This window comes from Cornus florida, unplaced genomic scaffold (assembly GCF_030987335.1).
Source record: "Cornus florida cultivar Cherokee Brave unplaced genomic scaffold, ASM3098733v1 CherokeeBrave_3.0.0_Hap2_Chr11, whole genome shotgun sequence".
NCBI lineage: Eukaryota > Viridiplantae > Streptophyta > Magnoliopsida > Cornales > Cornaceae > Cornus > Cornus florida.
The window spans coordinates 27,577,161-27,592,137 of record NW_026775581.1 but is presented as its reverse complement, the minus strand read 5'-3'; the positions used below and the strand labels follow the sequence as shown (position 1 = coordinate 27,592,137).

At 31.1% G+C, this 14,977-nt stretch overlaps 1 long non-coding RNA gene across 1 annotated transcript; it reads right to left on the bottom strand.

The window, feature by feature from the left end:
* Positions 1-343: 343 nt before the first annotated feature.
* LOC132286242 (uncharacterized) lies at positions 344-9,121 on the bottom strand. The gene is made up of 4 exons (XR_009472718.1): positions 8,957-9,121; positions 7,057-7,522; positions 2,916-3,038; positions 344-1,233 (listed from the first exon to the last, which is right to left on the bottom strand). It is a non-coding gene; the product is annotated as an uncharacterized LOC132286242 (long non-coding RNA).
* Between the last annotated feature and the right edge of the window lie 5,856 nt (positions 9,122-14,977).

Below are 14,977 nucleotides of genomic sequence, written 5' to 3'. Positions count from 1 at the left end.
ACGACTAGACCTCCACGAGAACCGTTTCCAAGCCACCAGCCACCAATCCTACACAACCGAAGGCCTCTCGTGTTGGTCTTTTCACTGCTCCGGTGTGGAAGTAATTTCAGGCCGGTAGAAGGATTAATTCTGCTTCGGTGTGGAAGTAATTTCAGGCCGGTAGAAGAATGTTCATAAATTTAAACATTATTAGCTGAAATTACTAACAATGTTTATTAAATGACAGATTGAACCGGTCCGTCAAGATCAGGGACACGGATGAAGAACTATACACAAGTTCTATCAGAATAGAGGAATGAAATGACCAAGAATCATAAGATAACATTTAATTCATGACCAAGAGTTCAAAGTAAGTTTCTACGGGTAACATTTAATTCTATAAAGGTATGGCCAATTCTATGAGGTTCCTTGTGCTAGACCAAACATTCCAAATTTTGGGATATAAATCTTGTAAAATCTCCCCCAAATATATACATATAATAAATAAGAAACTACATTTATAGCCATGATGTTTAACTATATGGATAGAAGGATGGACAAAAAACTAGATCACCACCACCAAGTAGACATTGAGTTTGATGATAAGAGATGATAGCAGTGCTCACAGATTCTCAACACGAAATTACGAGTAACTTGAATTACAAAAGATAACATTAGATCTTTGACTTGCTCTGTGGTGCCTTCCTGATGAAATAAAACTGAAGATCGTTGGGTCACTCGATGGTGTAGATCTTGCAAAGCTCGGGTGCATTTGTTCAGAATTTAGAAATTTGACATCGGATGAATGTTTGTGGAAGCACAAGTTTCTCCTGGAGTTCAGTGAGAAGGTGAGGGAGCATGCTGAAGGAGAGAGCCTCTAGAAGCACAAGTTTGCTGAGGCTGGAGAGTGAAGAAGTTCCATTCCATGAGATTAGTAGTTCCAACAGAGGCAAGGCAGATATTAGGTTGAGCTCGAACTCATCAAAGTACTTTACATCATTGTTCGCGATAACCCATCCATAAGTAAAAGCATATTTTCTAGAAGATTGAAACTTCAAAAAAGCAACCTTGTTGCCTTCTTTTGCATCATAATAATCGCTACTTCTCACCTCAAATGCAAAACAATAATTGGAACTGATTAAATCATGGATGGTAGTGTCCAATGTGACTTGAAAACCATCTCTGGCAAAAATAAACTTAGGCACAATGCCATCAATGGCAACCACCAGGAGCTTTTGATCACCCATGAAGCCTCTATGAAAACAAGAGAGAAAAAATTAGATTAAACTCCAAATCCGAAGCCCAACAGAAAAATTTAATCATCATTGGCGAAAATACCTATATCAAACATCAATCTTCTCTACCATGTAGACCAGAGAGAAACACTCAGAGAGAAAATGTACAGTTTTTAACAGTAAATTATGATGGAGAGAATAATTTGGAAATGAAATTACTTATACTCTTAGGAAGGAAATAAGGCAGAAATTAGTTAACTTGGACATTCAAACTAATGGAAAAAATTTCCCTGAGTGTCTTTGTTTCCTCTTACATTAATGAAGTCTACTTGGTGGTGCTTATTTTGCTTTAGGACTTTTAAGGGGAAAATATGAAAGAAAAGAGGGGGTTATAAGGAGGAAAGCAATAAGAAGAGCGAGGAAGAGAGAGATCATTTTTGTTGATTTCCTCCTTATGTAGGTCTTCTACACACACGCTGTTTTATCAGTAGAAAAATGTTTCTTCAAACTCGTAAAATTTTTCTTTCCATTTCTATATTTCTTTTATATCTTCTTGTTTACTTTAAAATATGCAAAGTGAAAACAAAATGAAATTTGTTACTTTCTTAAGTTTCTTTTTCCTTTATCCTTGGGCTTAGGAGTTCAAACAGAGATTTGCAGTCACCGAATCAGTTGCTAGCTCAGAACTAGAATGACTCGTTCTTGGTGTATTAGTATAGAATTGAGCATATGGAATGTTATGCTTCATATTTAAAGCATTATGAAATACTAGAAGCAACAGACAAGAATAAAATAAACTAATACAACATATGGAAAAAATGTAAAATTGTTTAGGCATTAATGAATTAGTTTGCAACAGTATTACACAATCTTACACGATACATTATCATCGTAATTCAAATTTTAAGTATACCTAAACATGAAGTAGATTGTCTCATCCTTTCACTATAAGCACAAAAATACTGAGTACGACACAATAAAGATACAACACTACGACATTGCAAATATGCAGCAGTCAGGCAGCAAATTTATATAATTGGAAAAACAGAACTATAGCTCAAACAATTTTTAGACTAGCAGGTTGTAGCAAAAATCATATGCAGTAGTTGGCACAGTTGGATGCAGCTTTACATAATCCGTGAATAGGAAAGGCGAAAAACACAAGCTAGTATATTATCACAGATAGGGAATGAATTGTTTTGTAGCTGAAGAATTGATTACCGAAAAACTGATGAGACAGCTGAGAGCCTAAACAGAATGTTTAGTCCCGTTATTAAAAGGAGTAAAAATAATTGAAAAATAATAATATACAAAATACATCAGTAATTTAATTTATTTAAATTGAAAAATTAATTACCGAAAAAATGACGAGACAGCTGAGAGCCTAAACAGAATGTTTTGTTCTGTTATTAAAAGGAGTAAAAAATAATAATTAACAAAATACATCAGTAGGAAGAATAATTTAATTCAATTAAATTGAAAAATTAATTAAAAATACACACAAACAAAACACCAGTCCATATATAGAAAGCAATAAGGTTACTTCATATGTTAATGTCTATTTGCATTACAAAAGGGAGAGAGGCGGACAGATTCAGAAAACAAAAATAAGGAGAGAGAGAGAGAGAGCTATCAGCGGAGATGAAGACGAAGAGGACACACACAATTTCTGAGGATGATGAGGAGCAGTGGAGAGAATACCTGTAATTTTGTCAGAAAGCGATTTCCTATGCACTTCAATCGGTTAGGGCCTTGGGCTTTTGGCCACTTACACCAGAACCAAATTGGATTTGGGTTTGGATATAGATTTAATAATGAATGCCCCTGCCACCAAATCTAGTATATTAGCACAGATAGAGATCGAAAGAAATAAAGTACAATATTTGGTGTTGGTGGCATGCATTATTAAAGGCTCAAGGCGCACTAAGGCGCCAAAGGTCTTATGGAGCCTAAGTGTAAGGCGCCATATAAGGCATGAGCCTGATCAAATCATCAATGTAAGGCACGTGTGATCATAATGCATATTAATAAGGAATATTTTCAACATATCAATTCAAAAAATTAGCTAAATCACCACACATCTATCTTTTCTATTTGCACGTAAATTCAATAAAATCAACATACAATAAGAACAATTCTAGATATGCACACAAATAATAAAAATTCTTTAGAAATAGAATTTTTGATATATCAACCAAGAGGATTAGGTAAATTAATAATCATAAATCATTTCATATGCATATGCAGGCATTAACCAACTTAAATGTAATTACAAATTTGAAACAACTAAAAACTATAATGATGCAAAACTTTAAACATATATTATCATAAACATTTATAATCAATCACTAAATGCAATTAATGTTAAGTAGTGAACCATAAAAGTATGGATTTTGTTGAATATTTCATCATGTTAAAAAATATGATCCATTAAATATGATCATTATATGATATAGAACTCTTTTTTTTTTTTTTTTTGATAAGTGATATAGAACTTTCTAATCTAGCAGTCATTTGATGAAAAAGAAAAAAATGAAATGCACAAATCATTAAAAAATTTAAGGCATGCTGCTTTTTTATTTTTTGCCTGGAACTTAGGCATTATAGCTAAGCCTTAATGACCTTGGGCTTTTTGGGAGCCTAGGCATGCCATTAACAACTATGCATGCCCCTTCCCCAGACACTTCGAATTGCTATAGATAGACATGCCTTTATTGCCAATTGTTACAATGGGAGGACGACTTGGGACGCTTTTCGATGCATTTCCAAAACTCGGAGTTGAACGATGCCATTGGTTTTTTGGAGTAGTTGTATCGCCAAGAGAGGGATGGTGGTGAGCCTGATACCCGTGTGTGGTGCCCTATACTCAGGAGGTTTGATGTGCGCTCTTTTTATAAGAGCCTTCTGATGGTCCAAGGCTTGTCAAAGGCTGTTTGGTGAACAAAGGCCCCTCTTAAAGTGGGTGAGGATTCTAACTATGGACAACTTGAGGAGGAGGCAGGTTAGTACCAATTGGTATTGTATTTACAAGAGAGATCTAGAGTCAGTAAATTAACTCCTGTTGCATTGCCCTGTGGCACAGGACAGCTGGGATTTTCCCTTAGGATTGTTTGGGGTCCAGTGGGTCATGCCTTGGTTCTCGAGAGACATGATAGATGCTTGGAGAGGTGGTATGATGGGTTTCCAAGCTTGTGACTTTTGGAGGGTGGCACCCTTATGTGTTTGGTGGTGCTTGTGGAAGGAATGGTATAACAGATCATTTGATGGTGTGGAGAATCCTATTGGGTGCTTCTATTATCACTTCTCTTTTTTGTTAGGTCTTTGGGAGAGATTGTAAATCAATGGGGGAGATAGTTGATTTTTTTGGATATGATGAGTTTAGGGGCCCTATTTGGTCCTTGTGAAACTTTTGTGGGATCCATTCCCCATTTGTATGTTTTCTAATATAATCTTACTTATCAAAATACACACACACACTGGATGTGGTATACGGTTGTGGTAATTGAGCTAGATACCGAACTTCAATGGTGTAAATCTATTTAAAAGAAGACCAATTCTTTTACGTTTAGATTTCATTCTGAATCAGCATCATTTCACTATGGCAATGTGTCAGAACTCTTATACATATAGGTTACCATTTGAATGGCAAAAGTGTGTTTTCACTATGGTGGTGTTGGCTTCTTAAAACACCTCACAATCTACCACCGTGCACTTCTCCTGTCACAATGGATATTCAAACTCCTAACCTCCCAGATGTGAGGTGAATCTTGCCATTTCCTTGAGATTAGGTAAGCAATGTGAATCGTGAATCTTTGATGCACTACTGTCAAATTTCGCATCAAATTCTAAATGTATAGGAACCAAAATTGAAAAACCCATATGCATATTTATGGTTAGCTTTGCGCCTAATTAGTAACTTTACATTACTACCAAAGATGCAAAAAAAAATTTCTTAATTTGTTTCGTATAGTTTTCTCACTATTTGATATGGAAAAAATGGGCAGTATATCATTATAGACGAATACATTACAACATCAATTAGCATTTTTATTTCAATCACCTTTGGAAGATTACTCATTTTTCTAGCGTGTATAATTTAGTTAGCCAGTCATGCACGAGATAGGCTAAATCACACTAACTTGGAAGGATGATATAAATTGCGACGGTGATAGTCTAGCGGTACTTTTTCACAAGGGTCAAACTTTCATCAATCCACATCACCTGGCAGGAGGATAGGACAGTCTTTAAGAATATATATACCCAACGACTATGTTTGGCTACATTAAATTGACTAGCCAAAACATAACACTGGTGTTTCTCCAAACCACCATGGATACGTCTTATATAACTTAGAAGGCTATCTTCTCAAACCATAAACCATTAACAATGTCTCCTTAGATCATAAGCGACCAACCAAGTCGCCTCAGACTATAAGCAACCATTATTGTCTCCTCAGACCATTTCCCTTCATACACATGTTTAAAATATGTAGATGGAAGAATCAACAATGTGTCCTGAGGAATAAATAATCAACAATGTCTCCTCCCACCATTACTCTTCATACACATGTCTAAGAATATGTAGATGGAAGAATCACCAATGTCTCTTTAGACCACAAACCATCAACAATGTCTCTGATGAAGAATCAACAATGTGTCCTGAGGCAATAAATAATTAGCAATGTCTCCTCCCACCATTACCCTTCATACACGTGTTTAAGAATATGTAATGAAAGAATCACCAATGTCTCCTTAGACAACAAACCATCAACAATGTCTCCTCAGACCATTCTTGGATGGGTGGTGCCGAACTTGCAACGCCGCCGTTGCTGTCGGACCACCCGCCTCTAATACTGAGAAGAAATACGAGATAAAAGAAAGAGAGGTGTAAGGACTTGAATGAGATTTGTTAAACACTCATTCGCAACTCTGGTATTTATAAACTAATAAAAAGAGCACATGTTAATGTTACAAGGAAACTGAATAAAATCATTACATATTCTATGCCTAGACATATGCGTAAATAAAGTCAAATCCCATAATTCTAGCCTATCATGTCTTCGCTAATATGGTAAGTTACATCCATGAATCTAGCCTATCATATCTCGGCTAACAAATTTTCATATAAACACACTTGTAAAGATTCGTGCCTAGTATGCAAAGAAACAATGTTTACACATGGTGCACAATTCGTGCCTAGTATGCAAAGAAACAATGTTTACACATGGTGTACAAAGAATGATGTAAGGTGGGATGAAGGGAAGGACCTGATTTAGATCTTCAAAAAAAAATCATTATTTAAAAGAAAAACTCCACCTAGGAACAAATTTTTTAAAATTTTTTTTTTTTTTTTTAAAAAAAGGAACACTTAATCTAGGAACAATTGTACATTTTGCAATGCAGTAAAATTACAAATGATGAAATGGACACAGAATAATTGCAGAGTACCTGTGGTCCAAATGCAAGGGTTGACCAAATGCTAGTGTGTAGTATAATAATTGAAATTTTGGATCCCATAAATAAATATGCAACAATTATAACAATCCATCTAGTTGTACAAATGCATTAAATGATAACATACAGAATTAATGCAACCACAAACTGACCATAACCGACTTGAATTAAAAATAAGTAACAATTATATCAAGTCATAATGAGTAATCCAACTTAAATTAAGCCATACAACTGCAAGCAAAATCTTCAAGATAACCATAGAATAAATAAGAAACTGCATATATAGACATCATGTTTAACTATTTAGATAGAAAGATGGATGGATAAAAATAAATCACCACCACCAAGTAGACATTGTGTTTGACTATATAGATGGTAGAAGTGCTCACAGATTCTTCAACACGAAATTTTGGTAGTGCTCCGAATTCAAAGGATTGTATCATGCCTCTTTTGAAACTACTTATCTCATCCAATGGAACTTCTCTCTCCAAGCCTCCTCAAACTTATGCTTCCAGAGGGTCTCTCCTTCAGCACGTCCCTCACCTTATCATCGAACTCCAGGAGAACTTGTGCTTTCACAAACATTCATCTGATGTCAAACTTCTAAATTCCAAACAAATGCACCCGACCTTTGCAAGATCTACACATCAAATAACTCAACGATCTTCAGTTTTATTTCATCAGGAAGTCACAATAAATAGCAAGTCAAAGATCAACTGCTATCTTCTCTAGCAGTAGATCTCTGGTTGAGCTAGAAGTCATCAAAGCACACACGATACTTTCTGGCAAAACTGAACTTTGGCACAAAGCCATCAATGGCAACCAGTAGGAGCTTTTGATCACCCATGAAGCCTCCTATGAAAACAAGAGAGATAAAAATAGATTAAACTCCAAATTCAAAGCCCTACAAAAAGATTTAATCATCATTGGCAAAAACAACTATATCAAACATCAATCTTCTCCACTATATAATGTAGACCAGAGACACACACAAAGATAGCCAAGAAGAAGAGAAAGGAAGAGAACGATCATTTTTGTTGATTTCCTCTTCATATAGGTTTTCTACACTCTCTCACTGTTTTATTTGTAGAAAAATGTTTCTTCTAACTTCTGAAGTGTTTCTTTGCATTTTAATTTTTTTATATTTTCTTGGGACTTTAAAATAATCAACTAAGTGAAAATGGAATGAAATTTAATACTTTCTTAAGTTCTTTTTCCTTTATCGCTGGCTTAGGAGTTCCTATGGAGATTTGTAGTCACCGAATTAGTGCCATCTCAGAACTAGAATTATGACTCGTTCTTGGTGTATTATTAGAAAAGAATCAGGTGTATGCAATGATATGCTTCATATTTAAAGCATTATGAAAAACTAGAAGCAACTTAGAGGAATAAAATAACCTAATACAACATCTGAAAAAAAATGGGACATTATTTAAGGCACTACCTAATTAGTGTACCACAATTTTAGACCTTAAAATATCATCATAATTCAAATTTTCAGGACAATTTAAATAAGCAAAGGATTCTCTCCAATACAACGAGCAAGGATATAGCAGTATGACATTGCAAATATGCAGTAGTTGACACTGTTACATGCAGATTTACATAATCTGTGATTCGAATAGGAAGGGAAAAAAGACACACACACACAGAAGATGGAGAGCAGAGAGGAGAAAAAATAAAATTATATATATATATATAAACTAGTTTCAGAGAAATGAGGATTCACAACAGTTGTTTTGTAATTGAAGTATTGACAACCCAGAAACAAATAAAAGAGATGAGAGCCTAAACAAAATTGTTCTATTATGTTATTCAAAAGGGAAAAGAATAATTCAAAAACAAAAAATAATAGAAATTTTTTTTTTAATTTTTTTTTTTTTTGAATAATAGAAAAAAAATACTAGGAAAAAAATAAATAATAGAAAAATAATAATTTCATACCAAAAAAAAAAAAAAAATGGAAAAGATGTACACAATTGTTTTGTAATTAAAGAAGGATTGCGGAAAAAATGATGAGAAATAATTCAAAAGTGATAATTAAAAATACATAAGTAGGAAGAATAATATAATTCAATTCAATTGAAAAATTAATTAAACACACATCCACATGTAAAACACAAGTTATATCTTCATATATACTCCTTATGTCTCAAAACAAATGCCCTTTGGATGTAAAACACACATCCAAATGAGTCCGCAGTTCCCGAAACAATTTTTATTTTTATTTTTTGAGATACATTTTAATGTCTATTTGCATATAAGGAAAAGAAGAACCGGCGAGAGTACCTGCGTGGGCTTCGTTCTGGCTTCGATCGGTTAGGGCCTTGCCTAGACAGAGAAAGAAAACTAGGGTTTGAAGATGGGAAGGCACAGAAAGGAAGAAGCGGCGATGAAGATATATAGAAAATGGGTTTTTAAGCGATGAAACGGAAAGAAAAGAAGCTAGGTGGTGGAGACTGGAGAGAGAGAGAGAGAGAGAGTGAGAGTGTGACGTGTCGTCGTCTGGTAAAGCCATTTGATGAAACTGACATGCAAGACCACGTCACGTGTTAACATATTATAGGCTCAAATTCCACATGGGACACACTTCACCCGCACCTATTATATGGGCTAACCCGAATAGGAGGCCGAATGGCCCGAATCACAAATTTATCTTCTTTTAAATGTTATCTTCTTTTCTTTCTTTCTTTTTTTTCTAGGTAAGAAAAACTATTTAATATTTTTTTTAAAAAATTTATCGTTCATGCTATTAACCTTATAAAAGAATTTTTTGAGTCAATTTTTACTTTTTGATCTAAATTTCTACCTGAATTTTGTTAATTGGATTTAATTATTTTTAAAATTAATAAAATATAATAATAACTTTTATAATACCAAAAAAACTACAAAAAAAAATTAAAATGTCTAAAAAATAACAATACTTAAATAATCTATATCTATCTATATCTATATCTATGTATCTATATCTATATCTATCTATATACTATTCTAAAACTGTGAGGAATTTCTTAACATTTTTTATATTTTTTATTTTCATAAAATGTCTCATTAACTATCTACCTACTATTTCATAAAATGTCTCATTAACTATCTACATACTATCTCTATCTACATACTATTTTAATGAAAAAACGTGTACATTATCTATATATCTATATCTATATCTATACTATTCTAAAAATGTAAGGAATTTTTTAGCATTTTTTATATATATATTTTTCATAAAATGTCTCATTAACTATCTACCTACTATTTCATAAAATGCCTCATTAACTATTTACATACTATCTCTATTTACATATCTATATCTATATCTATCTATCTATACTATTCTAAAAATGTAAGAAATTTCTTAACATTTTTTATATTTTTTATTTTCATAAAATGTTTCATTAACCATCTACCTACTATTTCATAAAATGTCTCATTAACTATTTACATACTATCTCTATCTACATACTATTTTAGAATAGTATATATATATATATATATATATATATAATGTACATATATATCTATACTATTCTAAAAATGTAAGAAATTTCTCAACATTTTTTATATTTTTTATTTTCATAAAATGTTTCATTAACCATCTACCTACTATTTCATAAAATGTCTCATTAACTATTTACATACTATCTCTATCTATATACTATTTTAGAATTTATAGATATAGATATATAGATAATGTACATATACATATATTCTAAAAGTGTAGAGAACTTCTTAATAATTTTGATTTATTTTTTTAGTGTATATACATTTAAACCACTTTAATAACACTTTAATGGGAATTTCTTAACAATTTTGAATTTTTTTTAGTGTATATACATTTAAACCACCTTAATAGCACTTTAATGTCATAAAAAATATTATTCTAAGAGTGATTCAGAATTCATACATAATTTATTATTATAAATAAAAAACAAGAAAAAATAAAAATAAAACAAACGCACAGGCACACATATATGTATTATTAATAGTATAGATAAGAATATATAAATGTATATGTGAGATTATATTAATGGAAAAAAAAAAATATTCATAACGAAAAATTCATTATTCAGTTTCAAATTTTATTAAAATTGTAATATTTTTATTTTGATACTTGAAATCTCCAACCAATGTATTTCATAACTCTTTTTTTTTTTTTCATTTTACATTAAATCCAATTTAATTAAAAAGTATTAGTGGACATTAATTACTTGAATTTCATTTCATTTTTTTAATGGTTGATAACCTTTAGGAATTTCAACCTAAAAAATGTCATTAAAAGTTGACTACAGAACGTGTATAACCCTTGGAATTTTCAACCTTAAATTTCATTAAAATCTATATCTATATAGATATATATATATATACACACACACTATTATAAAAGTGTAAGGTAGATTTTTAAAAAATACAAAATAATTTTTATTAAATACTTTACATTAAATCTTTTAATCATTCAAGAGTTATGTCATTTGCCCCATCCAGCATTAACGCTACTTATATAGAAGTGTACTCATTTTTTTTCTTTTCTATATTATAAAAGTGTAAGGTAGATTTTTAAAAAATACAAAATAATTTTTATTAAATAGTTTACATTAAATCTTTAATCATTCAAGAGTTATGTCATTTGAGTTGCCCCATCCAGCATTAATACTACTTATATAGAAGTGTAAGCATTTTTTTTCAACAATTATTTAGATACATTTTCATTAATTATAAGTTATTTGATATGAATTAAAACAAAAAAAGTAATAGCTTTAAAAGCTAAGTTACCTATATTCATTTTTTCCTAAATCACAAGTCTTTTCCATTGTTTGTTTGGTACAACTTTTATTATTTCTATACATTTTTATTAATTTAAAATTATTTTATATTTATTAAAATCAAGAGTTAATACATTTAAAAGTTAAATTACCTTTATTAAATTTCTTCTTAATATATATCTTACCTTAATTTTATTATAAAAGTGTAAGCCATTTGTTGAATTTCTTAACATTTTTACATTTTTGCTAAATTACCTTTATTATTTTTTTCCTAATCATAAGTCTTTTCCTTTTCTCAACACGCATTGTTTGTTTGGCACAGCTTTGATTATTTCTCTACATTTTTATTGATTTTAAATTATTTTATATTTATTAAAATCAAGAGTTTATACATTTTAAAGTTAAATTACCTTTATCTTAATTTTTATCCTAAAAGTGTAAGCCATTTTGTGAATTTCTTTATATTTTTACATTTTTTTGATATAAAAAAAATCTTGTATTTATTTCAAGAGTTGCCTGACTTTCCATCTCTCTATTTAATTTTTATAAATTGCCTTACACTTAAACACGAATATCTCTCTCTCTCTCTCTCTCTCTCTCTCTCTCTCTATATATATATATATATATATATATATATATATAAAACATTTATACATTTTTATTTATTTCAAATAAAAAAATATCTTGTATTTATTTCAAGAGTTACAACTCTTGACTTTCCATCTTTCTATTTAATTTTAATAAATTGTGTTACACATACATGCACAATAATATCTTTGCTCTCATTTTCTGTTTGAATTTCTCACTTACAGAATCATTATTTTTTTTCTATTCTTACTTTTGAAAAGAAGACGATACTGCTTGTGAAAGTCCTGGGTGTGAGAACAACTTTGTTCTGACAATGAAACCGTAAGCTTACTTCCACCAATTTCTTTTTATTTTTCTTCTCTATTATGTAGATATCCAAGTATGCATGTCTATGTTATCTTTGTGTGTGTGTGTGTATATAGGGCGCACTAATACGACACAAGATATTCTATGAAGATATTATTGTCAACTTTGTTCTAGTAAGAAAACGGTAAGCTTACTTTCACCAATTTCTTTTATTTTTCTTCTACAATATAGATATCTATGTTGCGTGCAAAAAATTTTATGAAGTAAAGATCACAAGGGTAGGTATATACATGTACATATACTGAATTTTTGTACAAAATTTGTTAATTTGGAATTTACGTGTTTTGGAATAAGAGGTTTTTTAATTGATTTTGTAGATGCAAGCATGTGACAACCCTGAATTTTTCAAACGAGTGTGTCTTATGATCCGAAACAGATCCAAAATGCGAAAGTAAAAGATAAAACCAAGGTCTTTAGAGATATAAATCATCCCTAAGACACCAATGCGACCTTCCATGAAATCAAGGAACTCAGATAATTAATCGGAAACAGAAGCTAGAATGAAAAGGTCAAATGGTACCCTATGGCACCAATGACACATAAGAAGGCATGATCTAGTTCAAACTAGACCACGTACACCATTAATGGCTCAAACAAGATAAACGAAGTCGAGTGGAAACAAACCAATTGGTAAAAGCTTAAAGAGGCAGCAACCAATCAAAAACCTACAAGGCAGCTCCATTTTAGTCGGTCGAAATGGAGCTTCGGTCGGCCGAAGTAAGCCAAGAAAAGCTAAGAAATGAGCCTTCATTTCGGTCGGCCGAAATGACAAAATGGTCGATCGGTTGTGGCTCAAAATAAAAGTTAACTACTGGAATTGACAAAACACTGTTCAATTTAAATTGAACAAGGAACCGGTCGGCCAAAACAAGCCACCGGTTGACCGAAACAGGTTGAATTTCTGTAGAAAGTTCTGCAAAACCCAAAAGAAAAAATGCAAAAGGCTTCTTAAGCCTTACTTGAATCCGGCCCCCATGGCATGATCAACTTGATTTATATGCTAATGAAAAACGATGTGAACATGCACGCGAGTGTAATATGATATTTTAAATACGCTACCATGGCCTACGGCTTTTTTAAGATTCATGAACAAGATTTTACATGTCAAACCTCCAAGGTTAGAAAAATTACATTTTAAAGGTAAAACTTGAAATTTAAATGCATGCACATGAACTTTAAAGTTTGTGGCCCTTGGCCTCGTGTCATACATATCAAATGAGTACTAAAAAGAATGCTTAGGCACTTATTACATATCCGAAATTGAAAATGACATTATAAACCAAATATTACATTACAATTTCTTAAGAGAAGCTAAACATGCTAACACTTGCATGCTAACAAAACAAAAATACATTAAAAGTGCTTCAATTTAACGAAAAGACCTAGGAATATTGTGCATCTCAAAACCACTTCTTCTTACCTGAAACAGGTTGCATTCAGCAAGGGGTGAGTAACCTATATTACTTGTAGGGAATGAGCATGCATAGACCTAACTTTTTACAAGGTTATCATATTAACATGAAACAATTCAAAAAGGTCATGCCACCTAACATCTATATTCTAAATGAGTCTAAGCGATCATCTCAAGCTACACTAGCAATTGAAATGAATGACAACACACAAATATACATATTCAAGTATACAAAACAACATTGAACACCATGCATGACATATAAACATACACTTACAAATATACTAAACCACATTAAAACAAGATATGTAATATCTAAGCATACATACACAAGTATACTAATAATATGGAAAACTTGTAAATCAAGTATACAAGTACAAGTATACTAAGCTAAATGAGTTACGCATAAAACAAGTGTACACGACACAAGTATACTAAAATAAAATCCGACTACACGAAACAAGTATACAGTTTCAAGTATACTAAATAAGATTTAAATACATGAATAAGTATACAAGTTCAAGTATACTAATGAAGTTCAAACCTATAATACCCCTAATTTTAAAAGGATAGTCTCAGTATTTATTTGTTTGTTTTAATTACTTTTTTAATAGATTATTTGGCTAATTGCTTATGTGTTTAATTGAATTAAGTATTACTTGATTAATTGACTATTTGTCTATGTGTTATTTGTATTTTGTCTAGGTGTTACTTGTATTATTTGTTTAATTAGATTGTGTGCTTAAATGATGTGTTTGATTAATTGTAATTAATTGTAAATTAAATAATTAAATATTTTATTTTATTTTATTTTATGGTTATGATTAGTAGTAATGGGCCAACCAATTGGGTCATATGGACTACTTGGATAGGAGTTTTGATGGGTATGGATAATTACCCATGGATAGTTGTATATGTATATATATAGATATATATGTATATACATATATAAAAAGGAAAGTAATTTTATGGTAACGTGAGTATTAATATTTAATCTGATATATATATTTTATATATTTATTTAATAAGGGTATATATAGATTTTATATGTGTCTATTTTCAGTTACCTTTTAATATTATGGTAACTTAAGTGTTATTAAATAATCTGTTAATAAATATCGGATGTATATAATTTATTTATTTAATAAGGATATACATAAATTATATACTTAACATATTTTAAGT